The 25,290-nt window shown below is 43.2% G+C and overlaps 1 non-coding gene across 1 annotated transcript; it reads left to right on the top strand.

Moving 5' to 3' along the window:
- Nucleotides 1-492: 492 nt before the first annotated feature.
- Nucleotides 493-565, top strand: trnar-ucg (transfer RNA arginine (anticodon UCG)). Its single transcript has one exon. It is a non-coding gene; the product is annotated as a tRNA-Arg (tRNA).
- Nucleotides 566-25,290: the final 24,725 nt, after the last annotated feature.

The raw sequence follows: 25,290 nt of genomic DNA, 5'->3' as shown, positions 1-25,290 counted from the left end.
GCCGGACGGGATCTATCTGATGTTGTTCAGCAAATGCACGACAGGAAGGTACAAATCAAGCTGATGCTAACAACGGCTCGTTTTGAGCCGCTAATTTGCAGTGAAGTGGCGGCGCCAATAAAAGGTGTCACGCAGCTCGTCTAATTCCACATCCTGAGCTCGAAATGACCAGATGTCTCTCGCAGAGTTTCGGCAGGGTCTTGCTTAGACGACACCATGACACGTTTTCACTGGAGTGGATCATGAAATCGCGTCGGGACTGCGAATAAAACGATGGAAACTTCCAGCAGAGAAGGAGGCGACCCTGAAGCAGGCAGCTGAGGACAAATGTTTCTCCTTTGCCAGTGAAAGGCACTGCTTCACAAATTGGAAACTTCGAAGTGAAGCAGTGTTGGTGATTTTCTTCGCTGCTTGTTCACCTTTTTAATTCTGATTCCGTGAAAGTCCATGGCATTACATATCGACATTCTGCCAGCGGTGAGCGCGTCTGTTGGGCCAGTGGCGTAATGGATAACGCGTCTGACTTCGGATCCGAAGATTGTAGGTTCGAGTCCTACCTGGCTCGAGGGGAATGTCCGACTTTAACCGTGCCCCACGTTGACACTCCCCTGTGATGCCCTGCCGGGACGTCGCTTCTGTGCCTCCACATTTGAAACTTGCATTTGTCCTATTATCCATTTCAAATTCCAGCTCACCACAACGGAGACCTCTGTCGCTTTAGGGGAATCTTTCTGTGTGTCTCCCTTTGTGGGTGAAAATGAGCATGAGTTCCTCAAAAGAGTTACAAGTCGTTGTGCAAAGGTCACACATCTGCCCCATTATTGTGCCATTTAAGAACACAGGATAAAGTCATTGACATTTGCACTGGGAACATTAGAACACACGAGACTTTGGGCCAAAGTTGGAAACTGCGACTGGAATGATTGGCTCTCTGATTAGCCGCGATGCACACAGGCGGAATGGCCTTTTCCCACTTTGTAAATCTACGAAGACAAGTTGAAAATAATCTGCAAGGAAAATGTTCATAAAGGGTGTTTTACTTACGCCAAATACGACAGTATCTATCGCCTTGTCTTGTTATTTACTTGTGAGGATTCGATACTCTCAGAACCGTGGCCCGGATCGTATTCCGGCTCATGGAATGCTGGTATTGTTCAGCTAACATGTCGGTGTCCCAGTACTTCTGCCGATTTTCCGATGCGAGCAGGTCATTGGTTTTGTCCACAACATTATGAATGTTAACATAAAACAAATAGCTGCAGTTGCTGGAAATCTGAGCCAAAAACGAAAATTGTTTGCGGAACGCAGAAAGACTGGCAACAGAAACATCGACTTTCCTGCTCCTCGGATGCTGCTGTCCTTTTCCAAAATTTTCTGATCTAAAATCAGGTTTCCAGCATCTGCAGTCCTCACTTTTGCCTCGTTCCTTCAGTGTCGCTGGTTCCCAATTCAAGAACTCCATCTCTAGCGGTTTCATGTCTGTACCTCCATGCTGTCGAGTTGAAGAGTGAAGAAAAGTAACTCACCCCCTCCATCTCTGGGGTAATTAGGGGCTGAAAGTGAATCGTATCACATTGAAGTGTAACTACAAGCGACTTAATCTCTGTCTTTTATTGGGAACCATCTCTTTCATTGTAACCATCAGGAAAGACCATTTCGTTCGCTAAAAAAAGAAATGAATATGTCACTAACCTTTGTTTGTTTCATGTCCAAGAATACTCAGATCAAGAGCTCCCTTGATTACCTCTGCTGGTCATGTTCGCAAAGAGGTCTAGCAAATTGCCAAGTGTGATTTTCCTTTCAATAAATTATTTTGACTCAGTTTTGCTGCAAATATCTTTTCCAAACATTGTGCTTTTCTTCTTTTACATTGGTGTCTCGCACCTTACAAATGACTGCAAAGGTATGAAAGGAGATGGAAGCATTTAACTCATCAAGTCAGCGGCAGCTTTCAATGAGATATCGGCTGATTTGGTCACTGCTCAACGTTGCAGCTTTGTCTGTAGTCATGGCCGCGTGGTTAAGCTGAATGATGAGAAGTTCTTTGGGGTTTCCCCACGTAGGTTCGTGTCCTGCTGACGTACGTTGTGAATGCTTTCCCGCTGCAACAATTTGTACTCGATGTTCAGAACGCTTATCTTGCAAACCAGACCGATAATTTGATTAGACTTGGGAAATTCGAGTTCTTCATCAGAAATGTTCTGTATTTAAAGCATTATTTCTAAGAATGACGAGAGTTAAATTTGGGACAATCAAGGATAATAGTGGGAAGTTTTGTGTGGAGTCAGAGGAGATAGGGGAAGCTCTAAATTAATATTTTTCGACAGTGTTCGCTATAGAAAATGAAAACGTTGGCGTGGAAGATACAGAGATACTTGCGTCTAGTGTAGTAGAGATTGAGGTTCACAAGGATTAGGTAATAGAAATACTGAAGATTGTGAAAACAGACAAGTCCCCTGGACCGGATGGGATCTGTCCTAGGAACCTTCTGGGAAGCAAGGGAAGACATTGATGAGCCTTTGGAATTAATCGTCAAATCATCGTTGTCTACAGGAATAGAGCCCGTGGAATGGAGCATAGCATATGTTGTTCTCTTGTGCAAAAGGTTTCGTAGAGACAACCCTGGTAATTACAGACCAGTGAATTCACTGCAGTTGTTGGTAACGTGTTGGAAAAGGTTATTATAGATAGGATTTATGACCATCTCGCAAAGAATAATCTGATCAGGGACAGTCAGCACAGTTTTGTGATGGTTAGGCCTTGCCTAACGAATCTCGTTGACTTTTTTGACAAAGTGACCAAACAGGTAGATGACAGTAACCCGGTTGATGTGGTGTATATGGGTTTCAGCAAGTTGTTCGATAAGTTTCCCCACAATAGGCTTTGATACAAAATGCGGAGGAATGGAATTATGGGAGAGTTTCCAGCTTTGATCAGTAATTGGCTTGCCAACAGAAAACAGTGTTGTAGTTGATGGAACATGTTCTTCTTGGTGTTTAGGTCCTGGCGCCGTAACACAAGGGTTAGTGTTAGGTCCACTGCTGTTACATGAGATCTAACCTTGCCAATCAGTCTCCCATGGGAAACATTATTGAACACTTTACTGAAGACCGTATGGATCACATTTACTGCTCTGCCCTCATCAATCTTCTTTGTTACTTCTTCAAAAAAATTATCAAGTTTGTGAGACATGAGTTCCCACGCACAAAGCCATGTTAATAATCCCGAATCAGTCCTTGCCTTTCCAAATACATGTACATTCTGTTCCTCAGGATTCCCTCCAACAATTAGAGTATTCTTGGCAGATGCAGTTTCACGTAAGGAATGCGAGGTCATATACTTTGTTGGGAAGAATCAAAAGACACACTAGTGTTAAAATCGATAGAAAAAAAAAGAAGTGCGGTGCAGAGGAGTCTCAGTGTTCTTATACATGAAACGAACAAAGGTTAATCACATATTTATTTCTTGCTGGCAAAACAAAGCCTTTTCTGATGCTCACAATTAAAGAGATGGTTTGCAAGAAAATAGGAAAATTAAGTCACCAGTAGAGTAATCAATTACCAAGATATCCCTCGTGATGTTTTATGGGACATGTGGGATTTTTTTTGATTTTGGTTCTCCAAACGTTTTTACAATAGAACCGAGAGTTTTAGATGGGAAGTTAAGATCACGCATGACTACTGCCATTTTTGTCACTCACACGCATTTTTCCCCTTGTACGATTTATTTCGCTTTGTGGTTACTGCGAGTGGGCTTGTAAACTACACATGCTGTGAGTCCATTCCTCACTGTTCCTCAACTCCAGCCAAACAGACTTTACATCCTTATTTCCTGAATCAAGGTAATTCTCTCACCATTGCATAAATGTCATTAAAACTTCGGTATTTCACACGCCTCTGTATATCATCTTTCAATATTAATTGATCCTTTACTGTATAGCAGTTGTGCAAAAGAAGAGAAAAATGGAATAGAGAATGGTGGACCTACGCTTCATACACCCGTTATTGAAGCGAAAATGCAGATTTCTGCCTATAAAACGATCGTGGAACCATGTGCCGAACCCTCAGGAAACACAGAATAAGTGCAGTGCCACAGGGCATGTCAAGGACAGCACTAGAAGGACAACAGAAATGCTGCTCGAAGCTCCTATTTTGGATGTATTTCTCAATGAGCAATAGAGTATGACATGTGTTCCATCAGGAGTTACCTCACACAAGGAAGTAACCAGTGCTGCAGACTATCATATTATCCGAATTCCAAGCCCTGGAATCAGAGACATTCAATATTCTGTGCATAACTGCAAGGAACAGCTGTCCAAGGCGTTTTTACAGTCCAGATGAAATTATGAATGCAGTTCTCTAGTGTCAGCCTCTTTCTCCTATGTCGTGTTTCGTGCAGTCCCTGCGTGGAATCTCGTCAACCACGTTTGAACTGCACATGATGGGGTATTGGGCCTTGTTTTCTCGTGAGTTGTTGTCTGAGTGAGTCCCTCGGTTTCTGTGCTGTTATATGTCCGAGTGTTCGGAGGAATCTGGATATCATTTTCCAGAATTTGTTTTTATCACAGGGAAGCATGATTTAAAAATTACCTCATAGCAAATCCACGTTGCAAACTTTGTATGCCATGCATTTGCGAATGAAGGTGGGTGGATATTGGTTCTTGGCAAAGACTTTGTGTGGGCGTCAGTCCAGCAGTCCCTAGTAGCAATACGTACAAACGGCAGGGGCCACATATTCGGCTAGAATAGCACAACAATAAAGGACAGGGCAAGCAGAAGACAGGCAGACAATTCATGGAAGCAGGGCACTCATCCACGGATTCCATCCGTTGGACTCAATCTGCAATCCCAACAAACGGCAGCAGCAGGAATGAAACCAAATGCATTCGTACCAAAACATGAGAGCAGCGCTTCACAGGAACCTCTGCAGCGCTGAGAATGTCACCCAGAAAGGGACGAAAAGTCTGCAATCCATCTTCCTAGCGTCACCGAACTTTTCAACAAGAACTCCAGAAGCATCCGAACTTCACATCTTTCTGCTCCAAAACACTCCGCTTTTCCACAACAGAGAATTGCACACTCAACTACCGCGTGTAAGATGAGAATTGCAGCCCCTACACGACCAAGGCCGGCAGTAAGAGTGAGGGGAAACAGCTGCCACTGTCATTCCACAGCTACAAACGCTCTCTTTGAAAGGTACATTATCGTATGAATGTCGGGGCAGCAGTAGAATATGGGAACTAAACAGCCTGCGCTGTGTATTCATATTCTGGACAATGTGAGTTGTTCACAGTTTTCCCTGAAAGTGAGTGGACGTCGTTATTTCACCGCTGTTATGAAGCCAGATCCTGCACTGAGTCTGCTCCCTCGTTTTTTGTTGTTGTGGCGAAAAGGTGGGCAATCGCAACGTGAAACTTTGTTATATTTCTCTCATTTCCTTCATTACTGTCCTGGTGAGGGAGGCTGGAGATTGGCTCGCTCGATCAGATGGAGGCACCAGCGCATTGTTGACCTAATTTAATCGAGAATGTAATTGGTAATATTCACTTTGCATGGTACATTTTTCTGTTTTGTTTAATGTTACTTGAGCACTTTCTGTTACTTGGCAATGCACTAAATCTCCAGAATGTCAGGAAGCTCCGTTTGGAATTGCTTCGGTGTTATTTGTGTGAGCAGCTCTTGACATACACGTCTCGCACTGCCCCACAGACAGAAGTAATGAGTTTGCGTGTCTGATAATGACTCTGCCTTTTGAGTTTTGCACCTGGTCCACGTTAAGAGCTGTCAGTTTTTGGATTCACTGGAGAGTTAAGGGGATAACACGATTTGTGAGGTTTTTTTTTAGTCAACGAAATTATTTGATGGAGAACTTGGGAATGTATCAAGGAGAATGGTCATTGTCTGTAAATGTCTGGAAAACATTCCTCTCTGTGTCATTTCAAAACATTACGCCTCAAGAAAAAAATAAAATTCAAACACGCTGACTTAGTAACAAACAGCATGCGTTTTTGCAAGTGGTCTATTCAAACTGTTGTCAGGTACTGGAGTGTCACAGAATTACCGAGCAAGGAAGCAAACCTTCCTATCCACCTTGCACCTGTTGAACAGATGACCGTAACTAATCTAAACATATTTGTCAATATTTGTCCCTTATCTCTCCGAAAAATTCCTGTCTGCATACCCATTTAGATGCCTTTGAAGTGTTGTGAGTGCACCAAACTCTGCCACTAAATGTTGCAATTTATTCCACACGCACAAAAATGTCTGTATTAAAAACAAGTGTCGCTCACGTCCCTTTCAAATTGTACGGCTCTCACATTAAACCTATGCTATCTCACTGTAAATTCATGTGACTTCTGAAAAAATGTAGATTGACTATGTTCTCTGTTCGTCTACCTCATGATTTTGTAAACTTTTCCAAGAACATCCCTCAGGCCTGAAGCTCCGGGGAAAACTGTCGAAGAATATTCAGCTTCTCAATAATGTCCACACCTGCAAACCTTTCAAATCGTTGTAAATATGTTTTTTAATTATGCTAAGGTATATATAGAAAGTGCCAGGGGAAATTGCCTGAAGTGAAGCGATGCTGAAACATTAGTCTTGACAGGATTGGCGCTTAATTATCGTCAGGGAGCGTCGCCGAGTGGTTTAATGTAGGTAAAAGCAACAAATGCAGATGCTGGAGACCAGATTCAGGATTAGTGGTGCTGAAGAGCGCAGCAGTACAGGCAGCAACCGAGGAGCAGTAAAATCGACGTTTCGGGCGAAAACCTGTATTCCTGATGAAGGGCTTTTGCCTGAAACGTCGAGTTTACTGCTCCTCGGATGCTGCTTGAACTGCTGTGCTCTTCCAGCACGATTAATCCAGAGAGGTTTAATGTGCTGCGTTAAGGATCCAGTCTCTATTGCGTCGTGGGTTTGAAACCCAACTTTGCAATAGAACAACTGCAGGCAGCTTTTTATGACAGAGCTACGCAGGTCCTGATATTGCTTTATGGGTGTGTTTGTTACTCCTCGGGTCTCTCACCCTCTCTGCGATAAACACGGGAACATGAGCAACTGATTCTTAAAATAATGAGAACTACTGCTGTCCACATCCTCTCGATCACTGTGCGTTTGGATGTGTACACGCACAATTTTGCTGCCAGTTGCTGTGTCTCAAATGGTCAGAGCATTTGGCTGAAATGTTGGTTGTCCTAGCCCAAAAAGAGCACAGGGCATCAAATATTTCACATCAAGTATTGAGAGCGACCATGTGCTGACAATACAACCACGAGAACTCATCCATGATTGACCCTGAGTCCGCAATGAGTGAGACGGTCACGTGCAGCAAAATGTGACTCCACTCTCTACAAGCCCCAGCTGCCAACAGAAAGGGGCCACTGCAGTTTCAATCAGCGGCTTCCTGCCCAGCCCTGGGACACAGCTCATGGAAACTCCTTCCTCAGGAACGGCTGTTACCGTGTGAAAGGGTAAAACATTCTAATTCAAACTGGAAATGGCTTCAGAAGATTGTTCCTGTTTTTAAAACATTTTATAATCAGAATTCCGTTCTCGAATATTAGAAGTGGTAAACTTTGTAGGCAGGTCGAACAAAGAAAGTGTTGATTGTGAGGACTCTGTATCTTCAGCAGATGGGATTCCCTACACTCTAATCAGAAATGATTTGGTTTCCTGAGGTATTTTCCCGATTGATTTGCAATCTGCCAGAGTGTCTGGGAATCACTTCGGCGACCTAAGGATCAGGCTCAAAATTTGAAAATATTAACAGAGAATCGTAAATCCAGGGGCAAGGCCTAAATGGATTGTCATGGTCTGAAGGAATAAATCTGAGAATTGAAAGACTTGGATAATGTTATTTGCAATGGGGAGGAATGAACGAGATTTTTGAAAATTGTAGTGTCAGCTGAATGAAACTCGGTATGAAAAGATAAATTAACCAACACCAATCCTATCCTGGTACACTCAGTCGGTAGAGCTTGAGACCTTTAATCTCAATGGTGTGGGGTCGAGACCCACGCAGGGCGCTGTTGTTTGTTAATAGGTTTGCCGCTCTCCTTTACTGTTGCAAGAGCAAATTCGCTCGCTGAAGCTTGTTTTGTTTACACATTTTTTCCTCCGTTTTTGATCATCTCTTGGTTTCTGAGTGAAAACTGTCTCCACTGTACTGCAGGTGCAAGAGACAAGGTTATCAGTTCAGCTGAATATGCTATAAACGATGTCCCTTCCAAAACGTGAGGTTCCATTCCAAACGTGCCCCAACCAAAATGTCCAGAGACGTCGAATGCGAATGGCCACATGACAGTGACAGCTGCATGTCAAATGGTGCTGCAATAGAATTAAGTGAATGAGAATGCTCTGATGGAAACCGAATGGAAATCTCCCTGAAATTTTCCCAGTTCACTCGGTAAATGATGCTGTTGTGTACCCACATGTGTTTACGTAATGAACAGCTTATTGTCAGTAACAGGGGATGGGGGTGATGCAGGATAGTGAGGTTTCCGTGTGAGTTAGAAGTGATTTGTTCGAACAGGGAATTCAAACGTCCACAGAGCAGACATAGCTGATTGGTCCAGGATCAGACTTTTCCCTTCTGCTTCAGTACCAACAAAAGAAATTGCGGGAAAATCTCAGCAGGTCTGGTAGAATCTTGGAATGGAAAACCGAGTTAAGTCTTCAAGACCAGTGACACTTATTACTCCATGTCCATCTCCGTCTACCTTTTCATTGAATATCTCCTGACTCTCAACTTTATACTCAGTTTCTCTTTTATTATTCCATCTCCAAACATTCTTCCAGTCTCAAAATTTAATAGCAGAACTGTTCCATCTCTCACCTCGCCGAGTTATGAGAGGAGGACTTCGAAATGCACGATTAACTCTGTTTCTATTTCCTAAGATACTGGATGGTCGGAGACCAGAAGGCATCGGAGGACAGTTAGAGCTTTCAGCCCGTCTGGTCTGCCCGCCATTCGGTCATGACTCATATCGTTCCCAAACCAATTTTCATCCTTCTATTTGTGACACTTAGCTCCCCTGAATTTAGGATCCAGTCTTTTCCCCGGAGTGTGAATGAAACTGTCCCAACCGTCTCCACATCTGCTGGCAGCTGTTACACCGTATCTGTGTGTGATCGAGCTCAATTTCAGCCCCACACAGCAAACACGTCTGTTCTGAGCAATGCAATCCCCGCTGCATGACAGATCGATCGGGTCTCTGACCCCACGGTTTTTCTGCGAGGCAGTAGTTAGCTCCTTCACCACCCATGGCAAGGACCGGTGCTTCAAAATGTGGGGACAAAGAACGATAGGCACAAGAGTTTGTACAGGTTAGGTCGAAAGGGTTATTGTCAACTTCAGTGGAGTCCCTGCTTTAGAATCTGGGTTTGAATCGCCCAGGCCTGGATAAAATTCCAAGTCAGGAAATGAAGATTTATTTCTCTTCTTGTGGCTAATCTGAATGAAAACCATTTTCTGCTTCAACAGAGAGCACAAACCCGGTTCTGCCAGAAGGAATCCAGTGATTGATTGCAAACAACTGGAATCATAGAGTCATAGAGATGTACTGCAGGGAAACAGACCCTTTGTTCAAAACTGTCCATGCTGACCGGAAATCCCAACCCAATTTGGTCCCTCTTGCCAGCATACGGCCCATATCCCTTCCTACTCATATCCAATTTCAAATGCCTCTTAAATGTTCCAATTGTAGGAGCCTCCACCACATCCTCTGGCAGCCATGGCAGCACATACACGAATAAATCGTCACTGCAAATCCCCTCTAAGGATCTCGCCTTTCTAAGCTGAAACTATCTCGCTGTTCATTCAATGTCGCTACGTCTAATTCTTGGAACTCCCTCCCTATCGACATCATGGCTGTATCACTGTGTTGAGCACTTCGAGGACGATGTAACATAACTTACCATCTCAATCTCTTGAGTAATTATGGTTGCGCAGTGAAGCCTATCCCAAAGAGTGACGTGCATTCTCCAGAATTTCGTTTGAAAAAACTGCAGTTTCCAAGTGGACATCCGAAAGTGGTCGGGAACAAAAGTAAAGTATCGAAGGGAAAGTAGGATAAACTGAAAGTCAATGATGACTGAGATGAATGAGGCAGAAAGTGAGTGAGGAGCTGTTGGTACAAGGATCAATGTCAGTGCTAATGGTTTAGCCCTTACTGCCCACTGTTAACACCAACTCACACACCACTCCTGGTAAATTCACCACAATTACCCTGGTCTCTTGGTATGATTTTCCCTCTGTGCATATTCAGGCTGTAAATCGGCCCCGAGGGGATGAATGCATACTGTTTATCCTGTCAGGTTAAAGTGGTGAAGGTATCAGTTTGAAATCAAAGCAAGAAGAGATTGCCTCTTCCTGTACATTTTCAGTGGACAGTCACCAGCTGTGAACTTCTTTCCTGCACAAGCGGACGTTGATATAAATTCTTATCGAGCAGCTTTATTACAGAAAGGTTGTCCAATTAACTGTGATCAAATACTTCATTAAATGCCCTTATTGATTTGAAGAACCGTTTCTGTGGTTTCGTCCGTTAAAGTTTATGGTAATAACCAGACGTTAATGGTATCAAATGCTGTCCAATGTTCTGTACGTTGAAAGTTATTGTTTAAACTTCTTGTAAAAGCCGTATCGTTTATCCAACATCGCGAAAGTGATGGCTCAGCATGCTTCTTGTGTTTGAGCTCAGACCGTTATTATTTCGTGCTACCAAGCCCTACCTCCTGATGTGGACCCATTAGTCTATGTTCTATCCTGATAATTCAACGCAGAGTTCTGTTTACTCTGTTCGACAAGGATTTGTCTATCTCTTCTACAATTATTCTCCGTCCGTCTTTTCAAGTTTTTTGGGAATAATGAAGAGACGCAGGAGACACTGCAGACTTGCAGGACAATGTTGTAGTAATAACGCATCCAATGATATAATGGCTCTCATTGTCTGCTGTCACCATTCATTGATTTTCGGCAAATGGCAATGGCATCATAGAAATCCTATAATTGGAGTGAAACTGCTTTTTTTCTGGTCTATTATGAATACTATTTAGAATTGTAAAAGCTCATAACGTTTTGAGTGAACAAATGTCACCTGATCTCAGACCTAAGTAACACAGACATTACTTGGAGACTGTGAGCCCAGTTCTACACACTCTGGCCGGGGGGGGGGGGGGGGGGGGGGGGGAGGGGAGGGCGGAGAAAGCCACGAAACAGTCTCCAATTTTAACACTTTTCCAAGAGTAGAAATGAAAAATGAGGGATATTGACAGAGAGTGGGAGAATGTAGAAGAGAGTGAGATGGTACAGAGAGACAAAGGGAATTTTTCATTCACCATGGCTGCTCATCGACATAAAGGAGAAGAAAAAGGTAATGAAGGCCATCCTTTCACCAACTCAGGCCAACAGCAACAGCATTACAGCTGATAAAGGAATTTTGCATTTTTACAGATGACGTCTGTCAGCTAATGAGAGATTCTGGTAAGTATGCTGTTTTGCGAAGTGAAATTGACAATTACCCAGGCAATAAAACAATAAAAATCATAAGTAGCCTGAATCTGTGATATGAAACATTAAATCTCTTTGTCTCCACAGATGTTGTCAGGCCTGCAGAGTTTCTCTGTCAATTCCTGTTCCTGTTCAGATTTCCAGGATTCACACTTCTTTGTTTTATGCTTGTCTGAATCCTGTTTGTGACAATACTGGATTAATTGCCAGTTCCATACAAATTCCCTGCTTTGGGAAGGTTATCAACAACATAAACAGTCAGAGGAAATCCCCCATTGCTACAGCAGTGAGACCACTGAGTCCTTAACAGTAGACTTCCACGGAAAGTGAAATATGGCGCTGTATGTTTTCTCAAGGAATCCACTTTTACTTTTTTTTCATTTGTGATCATTTTAGCTGCACATTCAGTTTATTTCTTTCTTCCATTTCTGTCAGCTTGTAAAAGGCCTTTCCGCCCATCTGCAGTGCGGGTCATTGGACATTCACCTGTTCGAGTCCAGGAGCTACTATTTCTTGGAGGAGCTTCTGCACTGCATCTCGGGTGGGGTGGGTGCGAGACTGTACCACTATATTCACCTGTCTATAGATATCGGAGAAGGTCTATCTATTCCACACCACCAGGCTTCCTCATCGCTCTTCTGAATCTTGGTTATTAGTACCCTTGTCATGGCACCTCCTTCTTTGATAACAGGAAACCGATATCCCGTGTCAAGTGTACCTGTAGCCGTGATGGATACTACTCAGTGCCAGTAACTGGGTACACAAGGATCTCTGTGTAAATATTTATTGCTTTATTTATAGTCGTCCTGGTTACCAAACGGGCATGGGTGGCATGTAAAGGTCAACTTAACATCCTTGGTTAAGATTACCGTCTGCTGTTGTATCCCAGACACCCCTGCCTTCACGACTCGTCCTGCCATGCAGCCCCATATTTCTATGAGTCTTCTAATCTTTACTTACACTTATTTGGATCCGGTGTTGTCCGATGTCTCCTCAAGGTCAGCTACACATTTGCAACGGCTGGCGTGTATGAAAGTGGCTCTTTCGGAGATCTTAACAGCTGTCTGTGTTGTAGGGAGCCCTTGGAACGGTCCCAATCAGCTCTTCGCCTTCATGCTTTTGCTCCTGAATTCTTTCACCACTATCCAGTCTTCAGGTTCTAGATTGTGCATCTTCCCTTCTGTTGATTGGGGTAGTGCTGCCCTTCTTTTGATTCTGTATTTGAGACAGAAGTGTGTAGAGTTTTATACCGTAACATAATAACCCGTCCTCACAGTGGTCTGTTAACTGTTTTACAATCGGTCTTGGCCAATTCCTGTATTGGGCCACCTTCCAAATAAAATCGCAAACGTCCTAATATTTACTCTTCCTCTCCTTCATATCCATTAGCACAATTGGAAATGCCTTTGTCCATGTCACCTCTAGTTCCTCACAACATTTTGCCAATTTATTTTTAAGGATTGTTTTCTCTCTTTCCATTACCCCACCGCTCGCTGGGTGGTAGGCACAATGTTGCCTCACCTTTATTCCCAAGTAATCACTGATCTGCTGGAGGGCAATATTTATAAATGGCTTTCCATTGTCGCTGCTTAGCCTTTCATGGATGCCCCATCTCGGAATTATTTCAGTTAGCAAAGCTTTGGCGACTGCGCTGGCATCCTGTTTAGACGAGGGAGCACTTCCACCCCTTGGGAATACAGCAACTATCATCAGACAATGCCTTATACCTTCGCTGGGTGTTAGTTCAATAAAATCCATCTTAACTGTTCACAGGGTCTTTGGGATTGGGGGTGTTCTGCCTGATTCATTTGTATTCCCCTCCCACATTATTAGTGGCACAGATAACACATTATTCACATTATGTTTATGAGTAATAAGTAAATCCCTTTCTGTACCAGCGTGCTGAAATATTGTCGTAAATCCCCACTTTTGACACATGGTCCTTACCGTGTGTTACTTTGGCATAGAACGGGAATAAAGATCGTGGTAGACAGGGTTACCCACTGGGGACACACCACACCCATTCCCTCACTCTGCACCCTGCCCTTGTCCATTCACGCTTCTCCTTCGATGTGGCCTGAGACTGTAACTCCCATAAGTCTGCTTTGGATTACAAATATTTGACATACACATGTCAAACTCATCACTTGGCGGCTGATTGGCTGCCGTCCTTGCCGCTCAGTCTACATTTTCATTGCCTTGAGAAATTGAATCATAATTTTTCCTGTGGGCTTCACATCTACATACAGTGATTGATTTAGGCAATCGGACTGCTTTCAGGTCAGAGATCAGGCCATTGTATGTGATTGGCTTTCCAGTGGAGGTCAAGAGCCCTTGTTTTTCCACAGGGATCCAAAATTATGTACAACCCCGAATGCATATCTGCTTTCGATGTAAATATTCACTGTTCTTCCTTCGGCCATTTTACATGCCTCAATCAAGGCAATCAGCTCTGCTGCTTGATCTGACAGATGAGAAGGAAGTGATCCCGCTTTGACGACCTCGTGGGTAGTTGCTACAACAGACCAGACACTGGCCTATCTCTTTGCTTCTGAATGCTGACCTATCCACAATAAAACGCCGTATCCAGATTCTAAATTGGTGAATCCGACCCGTCTGGTCTCGGGCTTCAAATGTCATTAATTACAGCGACACAATCATGTGGGTCTCTGTCTCCTTCTGTGGGGAGAAGACAAGCAGCATTAAGGACTTGACATCGCTTTATTGTCATGTTAGGATTCTCCGATAGCATAACATTGTATGTGAGCCAAAGTGCAGCCGACATGTGTGCTGTGTTTTTCACAGAGAGCAATTAGGATACTGCATGTGGGACCATTCGGTTTAATTCAACAAAGCCGACTATGTCCCTGGAAGCTACAACAGCCTTTTCAAATGCAGGCAGGACACGGAGGCATTTATGCAATCCTGCCGTTACGGGATCTAAGTTGAGGTGAAAAGTAAGCTACTGGCCTCAATTTTCCACACATAATTCTGCATCAGCACAAATGTCATGCAGGCACGCTTCTCATCCACTGTTTGTACAAAAGGCTTCTTTGGATTTGGAATCCCAGCGTCGGTGTAGTTTGGAGTGCCATTTCAATTCAACAAAGGCACTCTAGGCCTCAGGGGTCACTGCAACGGACTCTAGCTCTGCAAACCTGAACCATGAACTATGTCACTTTTAGGCGCCGAAAGGTTTGCGTAATGCGGGTGAAACATTCTAAGTACGATCACATGACAAAAAAGGATAACAATTGTTTCTTCATGTGAGGATTTGAATTTTGCTGGTTTGCTTTAACTCTGTCTTGACCAATGGCCTTTCTTTGTTCAGATATTAAGTGACCTAAGAACTTCAACTGTTGTTCCACAAGTTGTAGTTTTGCGAGACTAGATGGCAGAGCATCGCAAGACTACCTCTCTCACATTGTTTCTCTGTTGAGGATGCGATTATGCATTCGTTTACATACTGCAGAAGCGCTGACCACCCCCCCCCCCCCCCGCCCCCGGTTAAAACAAGAGTCTCCAGACTCCTGTGTAGAACTCATTTGAAAATGTCACGTGAAAGTATACCATTTGCCTTTGAATGGAAAAGTGAACCAGAATTGACTGTCGGCGTGTAACGGTACACAAAACAAGGCATTCGCTAAATCCACAATAGAGAGCCATTTACATCCGGTGGAATTTGAGCCAATATAATATAGGGGTAGGGAACATTTGGGGTGTGCGGAACAATAGCGTTCTTGATAACCTGCAGGTCATGAACAAACCTCCATTCCCCCGATTCACCTGGAATGTTTGCCTTTTTGAACAAAAATAATGGGTGTTCTCATCAGTGATTTTTCACGGGGGATTATCACTCCAGCCTCTAAGAGAGATTCAAAGACTGGAGTAATTCCTTGCACAGCCTCGGGTTTTAACGGTTCTTTTGCTTTGCAAGGACGATACTGAGACTTCGGGGTTATTCTTAAGGATTTGTATGAGCCCCTCATCGTGTTTGTCTTTTGCCCTGAAATCAGTTGGGACCCTTCTTAATCTTGGGTCCGAGACATCTACCATAGGTAAACGCCAGATGACACTCCTGCTGGGGATTACCTGGACTGCCTTGTCTGCCTGAGTTAGCCAATTTAGTTTCTTCCTATACGTCTTTATAACTGCAGATACCCACACCGACTTTGAAGATGCAATCTTTCGTTTTTTTGTGCCTGTCGTACCCATGGTCCCAAAGTCTGACACCTGTCGCTGGATGCCTTCGCCAATGATCCGTGAGGAAAAGAGCCTTCCACATCAAAAAAACAGGGTCTACTTACCGTCACAGATACTTCAAAGAGTTTAAAGTGACAGCACATCAATGATCATTCCAATAAAATTTGCACAATAACAACTGATCTGGTTTAACCAATCTCCTGAACCAATCCTTCTCTTATGATTTGTCAGGACCATCGTGGTGTATGAGTGCTGTGCAGTGCAGCATATCTCCAGCAAGGAAATCGGTGTTAATGGGATTAACATGGCTACTTGCTTCCTGGGTGAGTGAATCGCTCACGGAACCTATCGCTCTCTGACATGCATCAGGGGTCGTGATTCGTATTTTCCAGCCTGCACTGTTAAATCTTCATTTGTATTAACTGCAAGCCCATCGGGGTACTGCACAAATCGGACCCCAGTCTCACTCTGAGATCCCGAGACATCAGATTTAAAGTACAGGATTCCGATAACAGAAATGAGAATTGGAATGTTTCCCCATTACTGGTTTCGCACAATAGGGGTACGGTAAATCTCTCTCGTGTCACGGCTCCTGATGCGCCCATTAAGTTCAGGAAGCTTCCGTTCATCTTTATTGCGTCGACTCTCTGAACTGCCTTGATTTATGAACTGAATATATTGCCCTTGTATCTTCCAAAAAAGTAAGAGGTGCACCTTCCACATATAACATAGATGTAAGCATTGACTTATATGCATCATCGTTGTACTGAAAATATACTTCACGCTTCGCAAACTCAGTGCTCAGTAGAGAGGTGGGACATGTTTCAGTGGCCATAAGGTTAGTAGTAGAGATGAGCATAAGCAAGTATTCGTTGCCAAGCATAAAGCTAAAAGGCTTACCTGTAACTTTGGGGCTGCCCACCTCCACCTCAGCCTTCCTCCATTAGTCACCCTGCTGCCCAGCCTCCAGGGCCGATTGAGGATGTCTGGACGTGCACTGCCTCACTCAGTGGTCCATTGCTCTGCAAACAAAGCACCCGCCAGATTTACTTCTGCCAGCCCTTCTTTTCACGCAGCATCTCCTTCCAACGGCTGGGCGACCATTTGCATCATAGTAAGCTGAGCTTTAAGTGTTGGCTTTTCCATCTTTAATTTCCATTTTTCCTTCTGTTAGACCAGAAAGTTTTCAGCATGTAGCGCGAGGAGATCCATCAAATTCAGGTTTCCCGTGTCCCAGGTAATGCATTGGCAAGACGCCTCATGCAATGGGCGCCTGATAGCTTTTACATATTCCCTTTAAAGTTCAATTCGCTTCTTCGTATCAAAACTTCAAGGACAGTGGCCTGAAACATTTGAGTTCCTTTCCAGATATGGAGTTGTTTTTTTCTAATTCCCTGGCTGTAGATATGGTAGTTTGCTGGCTTAGTAAGTCTGCTATTAGTTCGGTTTAAATATACATAGATTTTCTTTCTGTCTGCAACACTTGCCCTCTGCAAAGTCAGGCCCTTACATTTTTTTGTTTCCCTGTGCTTTTATTAGTTTAAAAAAAAATGTTAATTTTCCATTGCAATGGACATCACATTAATTTCAAAGTCGGTGCAACATCGAGGGCCGAAGTACCTGTACTGCACTGTAACGTTCTATGTTGTAAGATACATTTCCTGCTGGTTTCCGATGTCTCTCCTCACTGTTGAAACTTCCAGACACATCTTCCAGTGATTTGTCTGCACTTCATTCAATCCAGAAAACTGTAGTTCCTGCTGAGAATGTGATCTGCTACAATGGAGAGAGGAAAACAGAGTCGGTGACAAAGCTGAGATCACTTAAGTTCTGTCCAGAATCAACAAAAATTACCCCAGTCTTCCAGTTTCATGCCACTTTAAGATTGTATTGTGTACCCAAACAATCATACCAGTCTCTGGTCTGCTGCAGTTCTTCTTCAAGGCACAGCGCAAGGTGGAAGATCGGGCAACTCATTTTCTACTGAAAGACCATGCAGATTACAGGTCCCAACATCGAGTTCAATCATTTTGGATCCTGTCCGCCCTCTTCCACATTTTTCACCCACACATACATCCCATCAGTTCCAAACACGAATCATTGGACTCGAAGCATTCACTGTCCTTTCTCATCATAGATGGACAAGAGCTGCTGATTTTGCTCAGACATTTTGGCATTTCATCAAAGAGCATTTCTTTTTCCGTTGTCATCGCAAGGCTGCAGGAACCGTCTGATTGCAGGAGGAGAAGTTCACAGGAGATGAAAATAATGCCAAGGGCTGGACCATTCGCATTGTGAAGGTGGATGAGCTAAGCTGGGGCTGTGTAACTAAGCAAACAGAAGGCTGAGTGAGAAACTGATTGACATGCAAATATTATGAAGAGGATAGATATATATGACAGGAATAAGGCTTTTCGGGAAGGAATCAGAGCCAGTGACGTCGATGAAAAGCAGGAGAAAAGCGGTTTAGAGGATATTTAGGAAGAACGATTTCACCCATAGAGTGTTGTTCATCTGGAATTACTTATTTGAACGTGTGGTAATGCTAAGTGTTATGAGGACATTTCAGCAGTATGTAACCGAACACTTAAAGATCCAGAGCACACGTGGATAAGGATCAGATACTGGAAAGTGTGACGAGGTCAGACAGACGTGAGATGGGTGTCCTGAACGAAATCGTTCTAAGGCAAACATTTGTGATGAAAACTGGGTGAGGCCGCGACTCTGTGGTGCAATGGAAAGCGCGTTGAATTTCTAAGTCTTTCTTAAGACTGCCATTCAAAAGTTGTGGATGCAAATCTCATCAGAGTCGAGTTTTAGTTTATGGTTTGAAAGGTGTTCAGACCAGACTCGGCTGCTCATCTGCAAAACCTACAACATTCATGCAGAAACCCAACTGTCTCGAAATGCAACATTTTCCTCACAGCGATGAATAACTTCGATGTCTATTTATGGTAGAGATCGATAAATATGTGTTAGCCACTTGGCACCACGATGATTTGGATACGCTGGAAAAAGACATAAAAGTGCTGTGTGAGCTATGATGGTACGTAATGGCGTGACGGGGCAGGAGCGATGTTAAGAATGACCTACTTCTGCTTCTTTCTGCTTGAGTCTTTTCTGGCCCAGGTTTTTAAACAATCACAATGAGAACATTGTGAATCTAAACCAATTAATATTTTTTGTCTCACCACCACCTCGCTACCCTCCAAGCTGGAATAGGTAGCTCCTGTTTCAGCTTTAGGTCAGACAGTGGAGGATTCTCACAAGTTCTCTGTCAGGCTGGACATCCCTTCATATAGGTTTCCAAGTGGACACATGGAGCAAGCAATTACATGGATGCTGGGGATTGAAGGACAGATTTCCCTCTTGCTGGGATAGAATTCTGGCAAAAGTAATGAACGTGAATTTCTGACATTTTGAAACATACTCTGGATTCTTGCGACTTTACTAATTAAACAAAAATTCAATTTGCCCTTGCATAACATGATTAATTTTTCACTATTTATAAAAGACTATGCCACGTGACCTTGGATGTCGTCATGCCGAAGATTGTTGACGTTGTGTACAGTGTGAGTCATTGTGCCGTATGAACATTCCAAAGGATGCTAGTGAAGTACCAGTGAATCGAATTCTCTGACGAATTGATACCGATAGAAGGAAAATCCCAGCACACTAGCGACATAACATTGCCTGTGATCAACGCAGGAAGCCACGGTAAATGAAAACAGAATTCAATTCGGCCTACTTTCACCACATTTTACTATTCATTTTCCTGAACCTGATGCTCCATAATCGATGATCCATCATCAGTATAACCTCCTCTGCGCTGGGTTTCATTTCAGATCTTCAGCAAAAAAGGAGTAATTGGTTTGAGGGGCCCAGTGGTAAGATCAGTAGCCATTGGTCATCAGTACACGGCAGCTCCAGTGGTGCAATTCGTCACTTTGATGTAATTGCACGACAGACTGGAAGTGCGTAAGGTGCCAAAGTTGCTCATTCGATTCTCGCCAGGTATTGGTTTTACTGATAGTGACCTGAGATGATTGCAACTTCAAGCTGAAGAACAGTTCAAAAACCGAATATTACACCGCAATAAAGCTCATTTTGACCCGAACGTTGCATCGACCTGTGATACCAATCTGACTAGTATTTTACCATCATAATCCGCAAGTTTATACAATGACCATTTCATTGCCCTGAAAGTTGTTGAGTCTATGAGTGTTGAAGGCAAGGCATTCAGCACCCTTTCTACTCACTGATAAAGGAACCTACCTCGGTAACTATCACCCTCAATTTACATCGGTGCCATTGTGCCAAAATTATTATTTGAAGAAAAATGCCTTCACTGTCCACCTTATGGCAACCTCTGATCATCTTCTATGTATCTCTAAATTCACCCCTCAAACTTCTTGTCGCTATCAAAAACCGCCTCATGTCCCTCAACCTTTCATCGTAAGACTATCTCTCCATAGAAGGCAACATCCTAGAAAATGTCCTCTGCACCCTTTCCAATGCTTTCACATTCATCGTATAATGTGGTGACCAGAAATGCACGCAACTCTACGATTGCGGCCACACCAGTTAACTTCTGGAGCTGCAAAGTGATAATTTCACTCTGAAACTGAATCACTCTCCCAAGAAAAACTAACACACCGTACTCTTTGCAAACAAACCTGTCAACGTGGGTGGTAACTTTCCGAATTTTATATGAATGGGCACAGAGATTGCTCTGCACATCTACACTTCTAAGAATATAACAATTAGCCAGGAACTCTTTATTCTTGTTGCTCCTTCCGAAGTAAATTATCTCACACTTTTCCATGTTAAACTCCATTTGCCACCTCTGAGGTCAGCTCTGCAGATTATCCATGTCCCTCTGAAACCGTCAGCAGATATTGACAATTTTGACAATATCGTCGATCTTAATGTCATCTGCAAACTTATGAATCCATCATTCCATGCCCTAATGCAGGTCATGTATAAAAATGACAAACAACAGCGGATACAAAAAGGAACCTTGTAGTACACCATCAGTTACTGAACTCCAGGATTATCATTTCCTATGAACTGCCACACTCTGTCTTCTTTCAGCGAGCCAATTTCTGATCAAACCGCTAAATCATCCTCAATCCTATGACTCTGTATTTCATGCAACAGCCGACAGTGCCTTACTGAAAACCATATCCACCACATCAACCACTTTACTCTCATCCACCTGTTTGCTCACCTTCTCAAAGACCTCAATAAGGTTTGTGAGGCACAACCTGCTATTCATAAAATCGTACTCCCTATCCCGAATCAACTTCTCCCTTTTTCGATGATCATAAATCCTATATCTCATAATCTGTTCCAAAAAGTTAGCTGCAAGAAAGCTAAGGTTCACTGTTCTATAATTACCAGCATTCTCTCTACTCCACTTCGTGAAGAAGGGGACAATATTTGCTAAACTCGGGTCTTCTAGCACTAATGACAGAAACACTGACGAAGTAAAGCTTATAGTCAAAAGTTCTGCAATCTCCTCCCACGATTCGCAGAGAATCCTCGGATACATCCCATCAAGTCCAGGGGACAAACCTATTTTTAGACTTACATGAATTGCTCACAACTCCTCTTTACGAATGTTAATTTCGTTTATTCTAATAGGTTGCTTCTCAACACTCTCTTCGACAACATTGCCTTTTTCATTTTTGATATGATTAAAAAAAAATATACATTCAGCGTGTCTGCTATCCTTGGACTCCGCTGACAACTTCGTACTCCTGTTCATGAGAGGCCATAATCATATGCTAGACATTCTTTTATTCTTGAACTATCAACTAAAAGCTTCAGGATTGTTCCTGCCAGACAAAGACTTCTCATGCCTCCCGTTCGCTCGAAGTAGCTCTCTCTTTAGGCCCTTCCTGGTTAGCTTTTAATTCCCAAGCGTCCTACCTCAGCCTTCAAATCTCATGTTTACATATGCCTTCTTCTCCTTCTTCTCAAGAGATTCAACTTCTTCAGTTCCCTGTGTCGACCTCATATTCCCTGCATGACGCATACATACTTACCAAGGACAAGTAGTAGCTTTTCCCTGAACAAGCTCCATATTTCAGGTGTGCACAACCCTTGAAGTTACTTTCCACATGCGGTGCATCTTAATTCTTGACTAATCGCATCATAATGGCCTTTCTCCCCGCGATACCCCATGCTCTGCAATAAATACCTATGCTTATCCATCACTAAATAAACAGAACCGAATTGTGGTCACTATCAACAATATGCTCACTTACCTCCAAAGAGAACAGCTGGCTGAGTTCAATACCCATAAGCAAATCCAATGTGGCTTTGCGTCTTGTTGGCCTGTCTACATACTGCGTCAGGAAACCCTCCTGCACACATTGGACAAAAACTGACCGATCCGACGTGCTGAACCGATAACATTTCCAATCAATATTTGGAAAGTTAAAGCTCCCCATAACAACTAACCTGTCACTTTTGTTCCTATCCAGAATCATCTTTGCAATCTTTTCCTCCATAAATCTCGAACATTTTTGTGGTGATCTCTCCATTCCTGATTCTAATCTCAGTACATTCTACCTCAGCAGATTCAGTCGCATCCTCACCAATATCCTTTTTGCTACCATAATACTGTCCTTGACGAATAATGCCACATCTCCCCCTCTGAAACGACCCCCCTGTTCTGACTGAAAAATCGAAACTGAGGTACCAGGAACAACCATTCTCTTCAGTCCTCCGTTCATGTCTCTGAAATGGCCACAATATCGAAGTCCCAGGTAACAACCCATGACACCTACCTTATCCCAGATGCTTCTGGCGTTGAAACAAACACACTTCACGCCACCTTCATCCTTGCCAGTACACTCTTGTAAACCTGAAACGCTATTTATGACAAAACCACTCACAACCACCTGCAAACTGGAGCTACAATTCAGCTTCCCACTCCGTGGCTGAACTCGTTCAAACCCTCATGAAGAGCTTTGGCAAATTATCCCCTCAGGGTATTGGTACTGTTCTAGTTCAGGTGAAGACCATCCTGTTTGTAAAGGTTCATCGACTCCAGTATGAGCCCCAACTATCCAGGTATCGGAATCTCTTCCTCCCTCACCATCCTTCCAACAAAATTTTCAAATGCTCTCTCCCTACACTTCACCTCACTACGACGCAGAATGTGTAACAAATCAGAGAGAACAACTTTGTTTGTTCTAGATTTAAGATGTCACCCACGATCCCTGAAATTCTGCCATACATTCACATCACTTTTATTACCGATGTTGGTGCATATGTGGACAATGACTTGGGGTTGCCCACCCTCTCCCTTAATGATCCTGAAAACACGATGTGAGATATCACAAACCCTGGGAGCTGGGAGACAACAAACCCATCATGAGTCTGCCCGATATCCAAAGAATCTCAATCTTTTCCCATCAATATGGAGTCCCATTAACAAATGCTCTCCTCCTCTCTCCCCCACACTTCTGAGAAAAAGGGCAAACTCTGTGCCAAACACTATACCCAATGGCTTTCCCCTCGGAAGTCATCCCACCCAAAAATAACAAATATGGTATACATGTTACTGAGGGGCCCGGCCACAGCAGATGCCTGCACTGTCTGCCTGTGAGCGTTTCGGCTCGCGACTGTATCCCATCTATCTATTTCTTGTACCTGAAATGTTAGTGCCTCCCTATAACTTTGCTCAATACCACTCAGACTCCAAATGATGTGACATCAAGCTACAGTTCCCAAACGCCGTTGCCGAGGAGAAGGAGTTGGGTGCAAATTCCACAGATGTGGATATCTGGGACATTATTGAAGACCCTTACCTCTCACATTCTACAGAAAGAAATTTCAAATGTCCGGCAATCCATTCCTAATATTGTCCACATACACACACTTATATATATATATATATATATATACATAACTGATTTTGTGGAGTGTTCTGTCCTTGGGAAATACCTCAGTTACTTACAACCAGCAGAAACACTCCCTGAGTGCACATCCATCTCTCAATAGAGCTACAGAGGTGACGTTTGAAGATGTTGACGTTTCTAATATCGCTGATCCTGTGCTGTGTTAAATTCTGGAAAGGACGTTTGTTTGGTTCATGTTACTTATTTTGTTGCAACCTCGCACAGGCCATTAAAACAATCCAAAAATTATTAGATTTATCTCCTTGGACAATGTTGTCGGCAAAACTGGAACCGAAATGATAAAGATGTTTGAAGTACTGCTTTAAAGATTATAGGATTCAAACAGGAACATTTTTCGAGTCTTGTCACTGGAAAGTTTGGGGGAGATGGGTGAGCAGCAAATGGTCTCACTCCCTTCTCTGTGATTGCAGCCAAATGTCCAAGGCAATAGATGAAAAAAAGGTGCATTCGATCGACAGGTCAGTTCCCACTCACTATAGGATAATTTCGCTTTGATTATCGCCATCGTATGAAGGGTTAGGTGAGTGGGGAGATCGGGATTCTGATGGTAAGCTGAGACATTGCGATAATTAATCCCACACTGTTGGCATCACTTTATATCATAAACCAATTATGCAGCGGACTGAGCTGACCGACTTCCCTTTAACGCTGAGCTAACAGAAACAGCTCAGTTCTTTTACAATTTATGGAAGTTCACGTAGAGCAAGCTGCTAAACCCTTCTTCACAACCAGCACTTTCTACACTTAATCGTACTCAGTTGGAGATGTTATGTGGTATATTTCCAATTAACGTTAACCAATTAGAAATTGTGCACCTAACGCTTACCCGACCCGGCCGACCAGACTCCATGTCTTGGTGAAATTCACACATTTTTTTTTGCACGCACTTTTACAAATACTTTAGAGTCAGCTTCTGACACATTTTTCCTGAAAAATAATCATTTTCGATTTCAATTACTGTAGAATGAAAGAAAACTGCTCCAAACTTTTCCTTATCATTCATCGCTGGTTTTGAAGTTCGAAAATCTAGTTATAGATCCATCTGAATGAAGGATTTTCCCTCCTGTTAACTCTCAGCAAATTCACATCATCAAGGAAACTTCCATATGGACGCAACTCAGTTTTACCTGGTTTCACGCCACATGATCTATTCATCTGTTTCACCATCCCATGAAACCCCGCCTTGTCTTTTCTAATGGCGTTATGCCCCAGTACTTCGTTGGCTTCCTTTCCATTCTTTTTTGTTTCCCAGTAGACGCTGTCCATTCTTCCTGACGTCTTTTGATTCCAGTCATCGGCATCCATGTCTTTTATCATCTCTTTTATATCCCAGGGAAGTCCATCTTGAGAAAGAATGCTGTTCTGATGCAACACATGAAAACCGGCTCGAATGGTGTATACTGTCATTACCAGTATAGGGAAGATGGGAGCTAGTTCACTCACAGGTGAATCGGTTGGTTGTCACACAATGGATCAACCACTGACTGGGAAATGACTGTTTTTCTTCACTTTTCTCCCCTCTATGAACATGTGCTAAAACAACACAGTAAGGTATCACAGAATGCCGACAGTTAAGAAACTGGCCATTTGATGCAACAAATTCATACCGATCCTCCAGGGATTAGCCCCCACAGAACAATTC

The sequence above is a fragment of the Chiloscyllium punctatum genome, chromosome 28 (genome assembly GCF_047496795.1).
Source record: "Chiloscyllium punctatum isolate Juve2018m chromosome 28, sChiPun1.3, whole genome shotgun sequence".
Taxonomy (NCBI): domain Eukaryota; kingdom Metazoa; phylum Chordata; class Chondrichthyes; order Orectolobiformes; family Hemiscylliidae; genus Chiloscyllium; species Chiloscyllium punctatum.
Note: the sequence above shows the minus strand (reverse complement) of the source record. Positions and strands in the feature narration are given on the sequence as shown.